Source organism: Narcine bancroftii, chromosome 2 (assembly GCF_036971445.1).
Source record: "Narcine bancroftii isolate sNarBan1 chromosome 2, sNarBan1.hap1, whole genome shotgun sequence".
NCBI classification, from domain to species: Eukaryota; Metazoa; Chordata; class Chondrichthyes; order Torpediniformes; family Narcinidae; genus Narcine; species Narcine bancroftii.
In genome coordinates this window covers 61,903,256-61,917,241 of record NC_091470.1, presented here as the reverse complement: position 1 = coordinate 61,917,241, position 13,986 = coordinate 61,903,256, and the positions used below count along the sequence as shown (strand labels likewise).

Genomic DNA, 13,986 nt, shown 5'->3' with positions numbered 1-13,986 from the left:
CCAACTCTGACTTCAAGGCCCTGACCAAGTCTTGGGGCACCCTGGCAATTGCTTAATGCCTAAACCATATCTAGGCAAACCCTGTATAACATGGTTTTGTATAGGACGGGTTTTGAAATAACATGGTCTATAATTTTAATGTAGTAATAACCAAAATTTGTTACATTTTATTAATATTGCATTACCAACAATGGTGCAATAACTTAACAATGTTTGCCGATTTGGGATTTGAAATTTTAGACTATGCCAATGTGAACTTAATAGTGAATCTCTCATTGTAATGGATCAACAATGTTTATATGAAGATGAGCTGCAAAATGAAGACGTTTATGCAGTGCCAGCGAAATAATTCACCTTAAGAGGAATTATCAATGTTTACTGAAAAAATCTTCGAGGCTTGCGATTACCTTATGGATGTAGAATCAAACATTGAGAGAAACAGCAAGAACTACAAAATGCTATTCGATGTTAGAAAGATTTAAAAAAAGTTTTAAGAACTTCAAACTACATTAGACAAATATTTTCTTAAATAAATTATGTTCACTTATTGCCAATAAAGGTCTTGGTCATTTTTCAGTTTTATGTGTCCTTTTTATATAGTTTATGCACATGTTTGCATAAGAGTTCCAGGTAAAACAATAAATATAATTATAGGATTGGAATGTATTACATTAAAGTACATTGTAATCAGAATCAGGATTTATTGTCATGAACAAGTCATGAAATTCAGTGTTTTGTGGCAGCTTCACAGTGTGAACATTCATATTATAACCATCTTATGACATTACTATAAAAACAAAATAAATAATAATAATAGTTCACAAAAAGTAAGGGGCAGTGTCTTTAGTTCACTGATCATTCAGGAATCTGATGGCGGTGCAGAAGAAGCTATCCTTGTGCCGCTGAGTGCTCATCTTTAGGCTCCTTTACCTTTTCCCCAATGGTAGCAGGGATCTTTGAGGATAGAGGCTTTGAACAGTGCAGTTTTCCATAACACTGAACTTGCATGGAATGTATTAACAGTGTGTTATACAAGGTATGTCTGTACCTCTATTCAAAGGGTCTCAGTTCCCCCAACCCAGCATCCTGAAAGTCACCTGGGACTGAGACCTTTTTCTTCAGTCCACTCTGTAATTGGAGATCAATTGCACAGGGGCTTGAGAAAGGGGCATTCTCTTCAAAGCAAACAATTTTGTGATAGTACCCTGTTAAGCATTTGCAAAGGGAAAAAAAAATCAGGGCACTTGAGAAGGATTTCCAGGTCTTTAACTATTGTCACAAAGTTGATTGTGGAAGATCATTGTATTGGTTGCTGCCTCTCGGTGCTTCGACTGTTGATACACAGCCACGTGGAGGTTGCACAAAACTGCATCTTGCCTTTAAAAAACAAAATCCAGTTAAATCTTCCAACAGGTGGGACTTCCTCATAAAGCATCTCTAAATGTCACCAGAAGATATTTTTAATGAATTGGTTCACAGGATGTTAACTTTCCTGGCAATGAATGAAAGAGGATGTCATGGAAATGTATGAAATTATGAAAGGAATAGATAAGATTGAGGTAGCTGGGTTGTTTCCACTGTTAGATGAGACGAGAGCTTGGGAGAATAGCCTCAAGATTCGGGGTAGTGGGTTTAGGAATGGAGATGAGGCGGAGCTGCCTTTCCCAGAGACGGGTGAATCTATGCAACTGTCTGCCCATGGATGCAGTGGAGGCTACCTCAGTAAACATACTTAAGACAATATTGGACAGATGTTTAGCTGTTGCTTGGAAATCCGACTCCTACTTGACCATTGACCATTGGAACACAGAAATGCAGAGCTGTGTTCCCCTGGAGAAAATTACCTGCAACCTAAGGAAACAATATGGTACTTTTTCAAGGTCTGACAGCTCTACTTGAACTATATAGGGACAAAGTTGTAGTGTGAATCACTGTGCCTCACCACCCTACACTGCCCTTCCAATTTTCCCCTCCATTGGCAAGGCAGTGGAGGGGGTCCATCCAATTTTAGCCTGGGAAAGCTATGGAAAAAGGAAGGCAGCCTATGTGCTGGCTGCTGTGACACGACAAACCCATAAACTCCCTAATACAAGTTTCATACCTTTGTTGAGTGTCTTGGTCATTGTGTGTAAGTGCAATTAGTTTGGTGTTAAACATTTAATGTCAGGGGAGAAGGGGAGAAAAAAAAACACTCAAACTCCGTGAGAGGACTGTAAAGAATTAAAAAATGTGAAATGTAATTAATCGTTGATAATGATATTGACAATCGTTGGAGTTTGTGTGAATAAACCATAAATAAATTATTTTAAAAATATTTCATGGATGCTTGCATAGTAAGGGAATTAAGGGATATGGTGAAAAGGCAGGTAGGTGGAAGATCAGCCATGATGTTATTGAATGGCGGAGCAGGTTTGACGGGCCAAAGGCCTGCTCCTACTTCTATGTTCAATACCAGCATTATGAAAGGAATAGATAAGATTGAGGTAGCTGGGTTGTTTCCACTGTTAGATGAGACGAGAGCTTGGGAGAATAGCCTCAAGATTCGGGGTAGTGGGTTTAGGAATGGAGATGAGGCGGAGCTGCCTTTCCCAGAGACGGGTGAATCTATGATTTGCCTTTGAACTGAAGAGTAACACATTTAAGAAAATGGAATGGCATATGCATTAGACCAGTGGTTCCCAACCTGTTTTTTTTCCACTTACATACCACTTTAAACAATCCCTTACTAACCACTGAGCACCTATGGCATCCTATGCCATAGATGCTCGGTGGCTAATTAGGGACTACTTAAAGTGGTATGTGTGTTGAAATAAAAGTTTGAAAACCACTGGATTAGACCAAGTATAAACGGTACATTTCCCTTCCAAAGGACTTTAGAGCAGCAGACAGAAGATGTATGGTCATCATAATAGATATTAATCTGTTTTACAGATTGATTTTTTAAAATTTAAATTTCCACAATTATTGTGTGACATTCTAATTCTTATCTCTAGATCCCTGGGCATGATTCCAGCAGTTTATTATCCCCACGACTAATTCTGTAATGACAGACCTCTTCATTCCTCAGCACAGATTCACAAGGTCTCCCAAGACTGAGTGGAGGCTATTGTTAAATCTAGACCTTCATTGACACTTCCTGCTCCTGGGATTAACTGGAAAGCACTGCAGATTGGCAGCAGATACAGATTAAATCTTTGGACCATCAGGTAGCACCAAGGGTTCTGATATCACTCACTTTATTAACACAGAGTGAAAATCCTCTGGCGTTGTTATATATTTTCCTTATGACATACCAAAAAGGCATTAGGCCCATCAAGTCTATGCTGGCTCTCAAAATTCTCCCATTTACTTCCCTGAAACCTATTATCTGTCGCATACCCATTAACTCTCCTTTGATTTTTCTAACACACCCCAAAATTAGGAACTACAAACAGCAACTGGTCCACCAACCGAGCCATATGTTTTGGACTGTGGAGAAAAACTGAAGTGCCTGGTTGAAATCCACACAGACACAGGAATTGCATGCAAATTTGTAGAGATGGCATTGAAGGTCAGGATTGAAGCCGGGTCACTGGACCTGAAATGGTTGTGCCACTCTGCTGCACTCTGTTACCTACCTGTAGTGTGATGATCAGCTTGATGCAGTTTGGTAGCCCCTGAATGTTTAAAACATCTAGCCTCCCCAGAATTCTAACTCCGACTCTGATTTATTGTCCTCAAGTCACAAGCTAAAGGTGATGGTTCAGATTCTACCTCCTAGCTGCACCAACTCCATCTCACATGAAACATTTCCCCACAAATAATCCCAGGGTCTTCCGCCTAGAATCAGTAACTGGAGGACATAGATTTGTGAGGGGCAGAGATTTAACCTGAGGGGTAACTAATTTACGTAGAAGATGGTAGGTGTATGGAATGGGCTGCTGGAGGAGGTGGTCGAGGAAGGTACTTTTGCAAAGTTTAAGAAAAATAATTACAGTAGATGGATACATGGATAGGATGAGTTTAGAGGGATATGGGACAAATGCAAGCAGCAGTGATCAGTGTGAGAAGGACATTTTGGTAAGTATGGGCATGTTGGGTCAAAGGGACTGTTTCCATGTGTTACTGTTTCCAACTGAGTTGCAGTTGGGCAAACTGATCATCCTAATGGTTCCCTGGCAACAGTCACCATCAAAGATTTTTTTCAGCATTTTCAGAGACATTTGGAAACAGATGTAAATCATTCTGAAAAAAAAATTCATTAATGTAAGTTTTAAAAGCACTACAATTTAAATAAATGTGCCTTGTCGAGGCTGTTCTGAGGCTAGGGCTCAACACGTATCAAGTTGCACAGAATACCATTGGACTCACTCTGCGTCCAGGGTCAGAGAGGAAGTCAGATGTTCAGCATGTTCTGTGCTTTTGTTCTGCAGAGGTAGAGAGAGTCACAGATATCAAGAAGTTAGTCAGCAGTTTTCCAAGGACTTGTTGGCTGTTTGTCAGTGCAGTTGAGACCACTAAAATGACCACTGCAAGGCACAACGGGTTTCTTATTTCTGTATCAATTTCTCTTTTTAAAATATTTTTATTGATTATGTGTTATATATATTTTCTATATATTAGTTACGTAACTTTTATATAATGCAATACAGGATATGAATCATGTGATCTTCTTTGTACACAATGCTCGAATAAAGTAGAAATTCCCCTCTGAAAACCACTTCATATTCTAATATTATGGCATATTCATTGTTGGTTATCTAAGTAGAAGAGATGTACCAACTTCTACACATGCATCTTGCAAAATAAACTTAATATATGTGCAGTACTAATATATGGCAGAAATTCAAGCAAAAATAATGTGCATTAAAAGGTTAAATGACTTTTAATTGATCTGTAAAAGGTGAAAGTGTTTGATATAAATGATATAGATGCCCCTAAAAAATTACTGATGCAACATCTTAATGCTATGCTTTTAGCTTCTCTGAGATGCTGCTTTTATAACAAATATACAGCGGTCCACATAAAATACATGTCAGTCACATGGTGAGAATTATTCAACATGGTAAGCTCAGATGAAAACATTAAGGAAGTTTAAGGATTCATATATTTTGATTTTATTCATGTACACTGCAAATGGATAGTCATCCCTCTTTTTATAATGATCTTGTCCTTGAATCGAAAGAATCTGGATTGCTTCAAATGTGAATGTGGAAGTTATTTTCTGTAATGAAATGGCGATGAACAGAGTACTGCAATTACATTTTGCACTCTTTATAATTAGTTAAACTTTCTGTTCTGCTCATTTAGGGGGGATTACTTAGAGAACTGAAGCAAAGGATCATCTAATAGGTGCATGTGAAATAAGATAGATCATACCTGCAACCACTGGTGAGTCTTAAGGAATTACCTGCTTTTTTTTTGCAGTAAGAACAACAATACCCTGGGCTCTCTCCTCTATCTGGTAATACATTGGACAAAAGCTTTTGCACTTGGCATAGACAGTGCAAAACATGGTAATCTTGAAACTGCTTTTCATCTTGCCCTGATTGTCCTCGTGCTGCAGTACTCCAACATTGAAGAACAGCTGAAAGACATGATTTGGTACTTCCCCACTGGCTCCAGAGGACATTCTGGTCAGTGCATTAAGGCTTAGATTTTTTTTTTGATTGTTGTGGCAGCTCTTTGTTAATTTCCAATAATCTTGTTTCCCCTGAAAATCTAATTTCGCAATCATGGCTTCAGATTTCAATTATTATTGGAGATATATAAGAAATTAACAAAAAATAAAAAATTCTGTCTATTTTCCCTGCCTTGTTCTTTATTCCATCTTTATTTGCCAGCACTTTATTTTGTTTTCTGGTCGCATTGCACTGAACATTCTAACTTGTGCATCTTTGTTTAGGCTCTGCTGGGGTTGCAGGGCAACACACAAATCTGCTGGAGAAACTCAACAAGTCACACAGTATCCATAACAATTGAATTCCTCACAAAGAGCTCAGGCCCCAAATGTGGGTAACCTTTTACTTCCTATGAGTATTTTGTGACCTGCTGAGTTACTCCAGCATGTTTGCCTATTGGATTCGACTTTGCAGCCTTGACATCAATAGGCTGAGTTTGTGAGATGGGAGAGTGTTCATAGCCCCTCAGCTCTGTAGCTTCACTCTGCATGGAGTCACAGAGTGACAACATAAAAGAGTCTTTCAGCCCATTCCTGCCACGTCAACCATTTTTTTCATCTACTCTAATCCCATGTCCCCACATTGGAGCCACATCCTTTGATGCCTTGCCTACTTAAGTGCCAGTTTAAATGTCTCTTAGAGATTGCACCTGACTCCACCACCTCCTCTGGCAATGAATTCTAGATATGAACTACTTGAAGAAAAAACTCACCCGTCGGGCCCTTTCATACTTAATGAACCTTAAACCTATATGGCAAAAATATGGTAACAATAAAAACATGCTCCAACTTTAAAAAGTTTTAAAAAATATAGTCATTCAGCATGCTAACAGACCATTTCGGCCCACGAGTCTGTGCCACCCAGTTACACCCAAATAACCTACACCCCCGGTACATTTCGAACAGTGGGAGGAAACCAGAGTTCTGGGGGAAACCCACGCAGACAGAGGGAGAACATAACATAACATAACATAACAATTACAGCATGGAAACAGGCCATTAGGCCCTTCTAGTCCGCACCGAACCAAACACCCCTTTCTAGTCCCACCTCCCTGCACAATGCCCATAACCCTCCATCTTCTTCTCATCCATATACCTGTCCAACCTTTTCTTAAATAATACAATTGACTCCGCCGCCACTATTTCTCCCGGAAGATGATTCCACACAGCTACCACTCTCTGAGTAAAGAAGTTCCCCCTCATGTTACCTCTAAACCTCTGCCCCTTAATTCTTAACTCATGTCCTCTTGTTTTAATCTTTCCTCCTCTTAACGGAAATAGTCTATCCACATCCATTCTGTCTATCCCTTTCATAATCTTAAATACTTCTATCAAATCCCCTCTCAACCTTCTACGCTCCAAAGAATAAAGACCCAATCTGTCCAATCTCTCCCCATACTCCAGATGCTTAAACCCAGGCAACATTCTGGTAAACCTTCTCTGCACTCTCTCCACTCTGTTTATATCCTTCCTAGAATTAGGCGACCAGAACTGCACACAAAACTCCAAATTAGGCCGCACCAACGTCTTATACAATCTCAACATCACCTCCCAACTCCTATATTCCATAGCAAAATCTACACAGAATCAGACCAAACATACAAACTCCTTACAGACTGGACAGGATTTGAGCCCCGGTCCCGCTCGCTGGTGCTATATCAACGTTGGGTTACAGTCCTGACCTTTTTGATTTTGGCCACTGTAACAATGCAATTGAGCCAAACCACCAACACATACTATATGATGAACCATCATGTATGGCTGGACCAAAGTCCTGCAATATCACGTTAATTTTCTAAAGTTAGACTACTCTAATTGAACACATTATTGAGTATTCACTGCACAAATCATTCTACTCTTCGTGCCAGTAAAACCTTGAACCCATCAGACACCATCAACACCATTATTTCCTTCGTGCTAGTCAAGAAGCTACAAACTCTAGGCCTCTGTGCCGCCCCCTCCCCCACCTCCCGCAACTGGATCCTTGACTTTCTTATTGGAAGACCACAGTCAGTATTAATTGGAAACAATGTCTCCTCCTTACTGATTATCAACACAGCACACCTCAAGGATGTGTGCTTAGCCCACTGCTCTACCCATTATAGACCCATGACTATGTGGTCAGGCATAATTCCAATGCTATCTACAAATTTGCTGATGATGCCATAGTTGTCGGCCGAATTACAAATGGAATGAAGAAGTGTACAGGAGGGAGAAAGATCAGCTCATTGAATGGAGTAATGACAACAACCTTGTGCTCAATATCAGCAAAACCAAGGAGATGATTATGGACTTCAGGAAGAAGTCAAGAAAACATGACTCAGTCCTCATTGAGGGTTATAACAATGCCCACTGGTTACTATGCAAATTCCTAAAAGATCATAAACAAAATTCAGTTTGTTTGGTAAACTGAAGCCAAAATATCTTTGAGAGAGAGAGATAGCACAAAATTCAAAGTTGTCTTGTGTTGCTTGTAGAGAGAGGAACAACTGGCTTGGTCCGGATCCTTCTGGCTGCCTCCGGAATGTTCATCCTTTTTGAAATCCCAACATTCTAAACTGTCCTCCAGACCATGACTCATGCTCTGGTCCTTATTCCGCTCCACAGCACCACCCAGTGGTGGTTTATCATCCAAGTCCAGAAATTTTTAGATAATTTTCTGCACATGCTCAGTTCGTCTCCCACTCTATCAGCAGTCCTCCTTCACCTTGGCTCTCTAAGGCAAACTGTCACTTTTTAACATAAAACCACACAACACATAGGCTAATACACAACACAGACTCTGTAACACCTCCCCTGCTAAAAATATTTTTGGTCCACAAGAACAATTTTTTAACAATTAATGGAAGTATTACATAAATAAAATAAAATAGACACTCCATTTTTTTTACAATAAGTATATGATTAGATTCATATCTACCCAAATTAACATCTTGACAAGCAATCTGCTAATACATTATCCATCCCCTTTATGTGTGTAATAATTAAATCATACTCTTGTAATAGTAAGCTCCAATTCAATAACCGTCTGTTCTTATTTTACATTTTAGACAGAAAAACTAATGGATTATGATCAGTATATATTATTAATGGTTTTTGAGTAGTTCAAATATACACATCAAAATGTTGCAACACTAATAACTCTTTCCCAATGGTTGAATAATTTCATTGATGGTTGTTAAACTTTTCAAGTACAAAATAGGATGTTCTATTGCATCACCATCCTTCTTCTGTAACAGTGCACCACCAACTGCTTCGTCACTGGCATCCACAGGTAAAAAGAATGACTTTTCAAAGTTAGGGTACAAAAGTACAGGCTGATGGCATAAAATGGCCTTTAACTTCAGAAAGGCTTCCTGGCATGCATCTGACCAGATAATTCTTTCTTTCTTTCCAAGTAGTTTTGTTAATGGTAGTGCAATTTCTGCAAAGTTTTTACAAAATCTACTATAGTAGCCAATCATACCTAGAAATCTCCAAAGAGCTTTCTTATTACCGGGGATAGGGAACACAATGATAGCCAATACTTTCGCTTTATCCGGTGCCATCTATCCCTGTCCTACCACATAACCCAGATAAATTACAGTGGCATGCCCAAACTCACTCTTGTGCAAATTCATTGTGAGGTGTGCTTCCACCAGTCTCTGAAAAAACTGCTCTAATTCAAGCATGTGTTCTTCCCATGTATCCGTAATAATTACTAAATCATCGATATAGACTCCTGTGTGCTCTAAACCCTGAATTATTGCATTAATCATTCTATAAAATGTACCAGGTGTATTCTTCATCCTGAAAGGCATAACATTATACTCATACAATCCTGAAGGAGTAACAAATGCAGAAATCTCCCTGCTTTTCTCTGTCAAAGGAACACACCAATATCCTTTTAAGAGATCAATCTTTGTAATAAACTTCCCCACCTTATCTATACAATCATCTATTCTGGGAATAGGGAATTCATCAGTATTTGTCACCATGTTTACCTTTCGATAATCTGTACAAAACCTAATTGAGCCATCTGGCTTAGGCACCAGAACACCAATTCCAATTTGAACTTGATTTTTGGATGATGTAATTTTTGAGCATATAATCCACCTCTTGATCCAACAATCTGCTCTTTTCCTGATTAACTCGGTAAGGATGCTGCTTAATAGGCTTAGCATCACTGACCTCCATATCATAACAAGCCACAGTAGTTCGTCTAGAAACATCTGGGAATATATCCTGAAATTTCAGTAGTCTTCATTTCTTCCATTTCTGATTTAGTCAAATGAATAAACTTGGTAGACACCAAGTTTTACAAAACTATAGAATTTTCCAGCCTGGGGCATATCACTTTCTGTGCTCCATGACCTTCCACAAAATTTATCTCCTCCTTACTTTCCTCTATAACTAGCACCTTGGTTGGAATCCTAGTTTCCTCCTCAATCATTTTCTCAAAGTAAGGTTTAAGCATGTTCACTTGACAGACCTGTGTCTCTCTTGAATGATCAGGCATCTCAATGACATAGGTGACCTGGTTTATTTTTGATTTCACCTTATGTGTTCCTGAAAACTGAGTTATCAAAGGGTTTGATTGCATTGGAAACAAAACCAATACTTTGTCACCAGGTTTAATGTCCCTAATTTTTGCTTTTTGATCATACCGAATTTTCATTTTTTCCTGAGCAGTTTTAAAATTTTTCTTTGCCATCTCGCAAGCCTGATGTAATCTGTTCTTAAATTTGAAAACATAATCCAACAGATTTGATTGTATATCATTATGTATCCACTGTTCCTTCAACAATAGTAATGGACCCCTGACTTCATGACCAAACACCAACTCAAATGGACTAAAGCTAAGAGACTCCTGAGTTGCCTCTCTAACAGCAAACAATAACAAATGGATTACTTCAACCCAATCCTTATTATTTTCCACACAATAAGCCCTCATCATATTTTTCACAGTTAAATGGAACCTTTCCAAGGCCCCTTGACTTTCAGGATGATAGCCAGATGGCACAATTTGATGGGCTCCCAATTCATACACCACCTGTTGAAATATTCCAGACATAACATTACTCCCTTGATCTGATTGAATTTCCCTTGGTAGGCCAAAAAGTGTGAAAAATTTTAGCATAGCCTTCACAATCGTCTTTGCTTTAATGTTGCTCATGGGAATAGCCTCTGGAAACCTTGAAGCTGTGTACATGAGTGTTAACAAATATTCATTTCCCGCTTGGGAAATGGGCCCACACAATCCACTATCACTTTTGAGAAAGGCTCCCCGAAATGGGTTGGGTTGTAAAGGTGCCACTGGGGTCCTTGATCAGGCTTGCCCAGCAGTTGACATGTGTGACAGGTTCTACAAAAGTTCACAACATCCTTTCTTAATTTTGGCCAATAAAACTATTTCCTTATCTTTTCTACCATCCTCTTCACTCCAAGATGACCTCCTAAAGGTGTACTATAGGCCAACTTTAATATTTCATTCCTGTAAGTTTTGGGAATTACAAGTTGCCTTACTACCGCCCAGTTGTCACTGGCAGATATCACTTGTGGTCTCCACTTTCTCATCAATATTCTGTCTTGAATAAAGTAACCTACTGGCACAGTTTCAATTTCCTGGTTAGACAGAATCTTATCTCTTATCCCAGCAAGATCAGGATCATGCTTTTGTCTGGCTATTAATTCATCTCTTGACAACAGCAAAGCTGGATCCTTAGGTTTATCTTCAATGCTTGCCTCCATTACAGGATCATCACAGACCTTCTCTACCTCTACCTGTTTTCTAGACATGGCTCTAGTAATGGCTCACGCAGGTCAGATTTCCAAATCCTTTCTGGACTCATAAACAAATGGCTTACTTGTGAGTTTCACCGCAGGTATGACTTTACCCTCTGCTAAATTGTTTCCTAACAAAAGAGAAACTCCATCCACCGGGAGACTTGATTTTATCCCAATTGTAACCGGGCCATTAACTAAGTCTGATTTCATCACTATTCTATGCAAAGTTATAAGCTCTGCTTCACCACCAATGCATTTAATTATATTCACATCTCCATTATCGGTCTCCTCACCAAAATTCAAAACGTTGCTTAATACAAGCGATTGGGCTGCTCCAGTATCCTGCTGGATTTTAACTGGCATTTGATTGGATACTTCTTTAACTGAAATGAAACCTTCAATCATGAATAGTTTAAAAATATCCCTAACTTCCTCACTCAGAAAACAGGCAGTTGGTACCACCCCTTTCTCTTTCTTCCTTTTCAGTACAGGACAATTTGCTATTATGTGTCCTGGCTTCTTACAATAGTGGCAAATAACACTCGATTTTTTTTCCTTCACCCATTTTTCTTCCTCTCTTCCTTTAACCTCACTTCTAGATTTTCTTTCTACTCTACTTGGATTATCAGCAGTATTTCTTTGAAAGGTTTTCCCTGGTGTCCACTTAGCATATTAAAGCATATTCCTCTGCAAATTTAGCCAATTCTTGCCAAGTTTTTATATTTTTCTCTGCCAAATATACATGAATATCAGCAGGAACACAATTTTTAATCTCCTTAATCAGAATGATTTCCCTCAATAAATCAAAGTTATTTTCTACTTTCATTGTGGTACGCCATCGATAAAAAAACACAAAACCTTCCTATAAGCAAAATCCAGGTAAGATTGGGTTGCTGCTTTTTTAAAACTTGTGAACTTTTGTCTATAAGCCTCTGGAACTAGTTCATAAGATCGGAGTATAGCCTGCTTTACAAAATCGTAATCAGCTGCTTGTTTCCAATGCAATCAGTGAGACACGAGTACACCTATTGGGCTTTCCCTTTAAGAACACTTTGTAGCAGGAGTGACCAATGGTTTGGTGGCCATTTTAAATTTACAGCTACTTTCTCAAAATGCAGAAAATACTGGTCTATTTCAGCTTCCTCAAATGGAGGAACTAACCTCACTTCTCTACTGACCAGAAACCTCTCCTCCTGACCAGCAAATGGGTTTTGGGCTTTTCCCTCTCCTTGGGTTAGGGTCTGCCTCAATTTAGCTAGTTCTAGCTCATGTTTCCATTCTTTCTCTCTCTCCTCCCTTGCAGCTGCCCTTTCCTTAATTTCTGCCTGCCTTATTGCTTCCCATTCAACTTTCCTTTCTGCCTCTCTTTTTTTCTCTAGCTCTAGTTTTCTCAAAGCCAACTTTACTTCCTCTGAAGTTTTCTCCTTTGAAAACTGTTCTAATGCAGCTTCTTCAAATACCCCCTTTCCTACAGAGTGCTTAACAATCTTTTGGGCTATTTCCTTTTTTTTTCATCCCAGTTCTTACTATAAGAAGTTTTAACTTGCCAACTATAACCATCAGTTCTGACATTTTATCCATTTTTAAATTAACCACTGAAGGGTTCGCTATGAACTGGTCAATATTCATAGTTGCTGGTTTTTCTGCTGGTGATTTATACACTCACCGTTTATTTTTAATTTCAAGCTGAAGGTTGAGTCAAATTCAGACGACTGATAACTAAGCACAAGTCAATCGCCCCTACAGCTTCCAAATTGGTTTGATCCCAGACGATGTGGTAAAGATGAACAATTACTTTATTAACAAAAAATTCACTTTCAAACTTCAATTCAGAATCCCCCATTTTATAACAATGCCCACTGGTTACTATGCAAATCTCTATAACAGTGTAAAACTAATAAATTCCCCAGCCTAAATATCACATATGTAATCAAAGTCTAAGCTACACATCCAACCAGTCCACAGAAAAACTTAGACACAAAACACACAAGACTCACAAAACTTCGATCTCAACTGAAGCAAAGATCACAAACAAAATTCAGTTTGTTTGATAAACTGAAGCCAAAATATCTTTGAGAGAGAGAGGGAGAGAGAGAGAGCACAAAATTCGAAGTTGTCTTGTGTTGCTTGGTCCGGATCCTTCTGACTGCCTTCGGAATGTTCATCCTTTTTGAAATCCCAACATTCTAACCTGTCCTCCAGACCATAACTCATGCTCTGGTCCTTCTTCCACTCCACAGCACCCCCAGTGGTGGTTTATCATCCAAGTCCAGAAATGTTTAGATCATTTTCTGCACATGCTCAGTCCATCTCCCACTGTCTCAGCCGTCCACCTTCACCTTGGCTCCCTCAGGCAAACTGTCACTTTTTAACATAAAACCACACAACACAGGCCAATACACAACACAGAATTCTGTAACACTTAGGATGCACAATTTTCATTTCTCCGCCAACAGTAATTTCCATGAATCAAAAGAACAACATATTAAGCATCTGTCTATTTCAGTTTTGAACATAATCAAGGAATCTTCAGCCCCGAATGCCTGTTGTATGAACAATAT

At 39.0% G+C, this 13,986-nt stretch overlaps 1 long non-coding RNA gene across 4 annotated transcripts; it reads right to left on the bottom strand.

Annotated features, from left to right (window-relative positions):
• Positions 1-544: 544 nt before the first annotated feature.
• LOC138753631 (uncharacterized) lies at positions 545-13,553 on the bottom strand. Of its 4 annotated transcripts, none has more exons than XR_011351305.1 (4): positions 13,423-13,553; positions 13,092-13,165; positions 4,351-6,407; positions 545-1,377 (listed from the first exon to the last, which is right to left on the bottom strand). It is a non-coding gene; the product is annotated as an uncharacterized lncRNA (long non-coding RNA). The 4 variants fall into 4 exon arrangements; XR_011351307.1 differs by having other exon boundaries at positions 4,351-4,406; XR_011351304.1 differs by having other exon boundaries at positions 13,092-13,553.
• Positions 13,554-13,986: the final 433 nt, after the last annotated feature.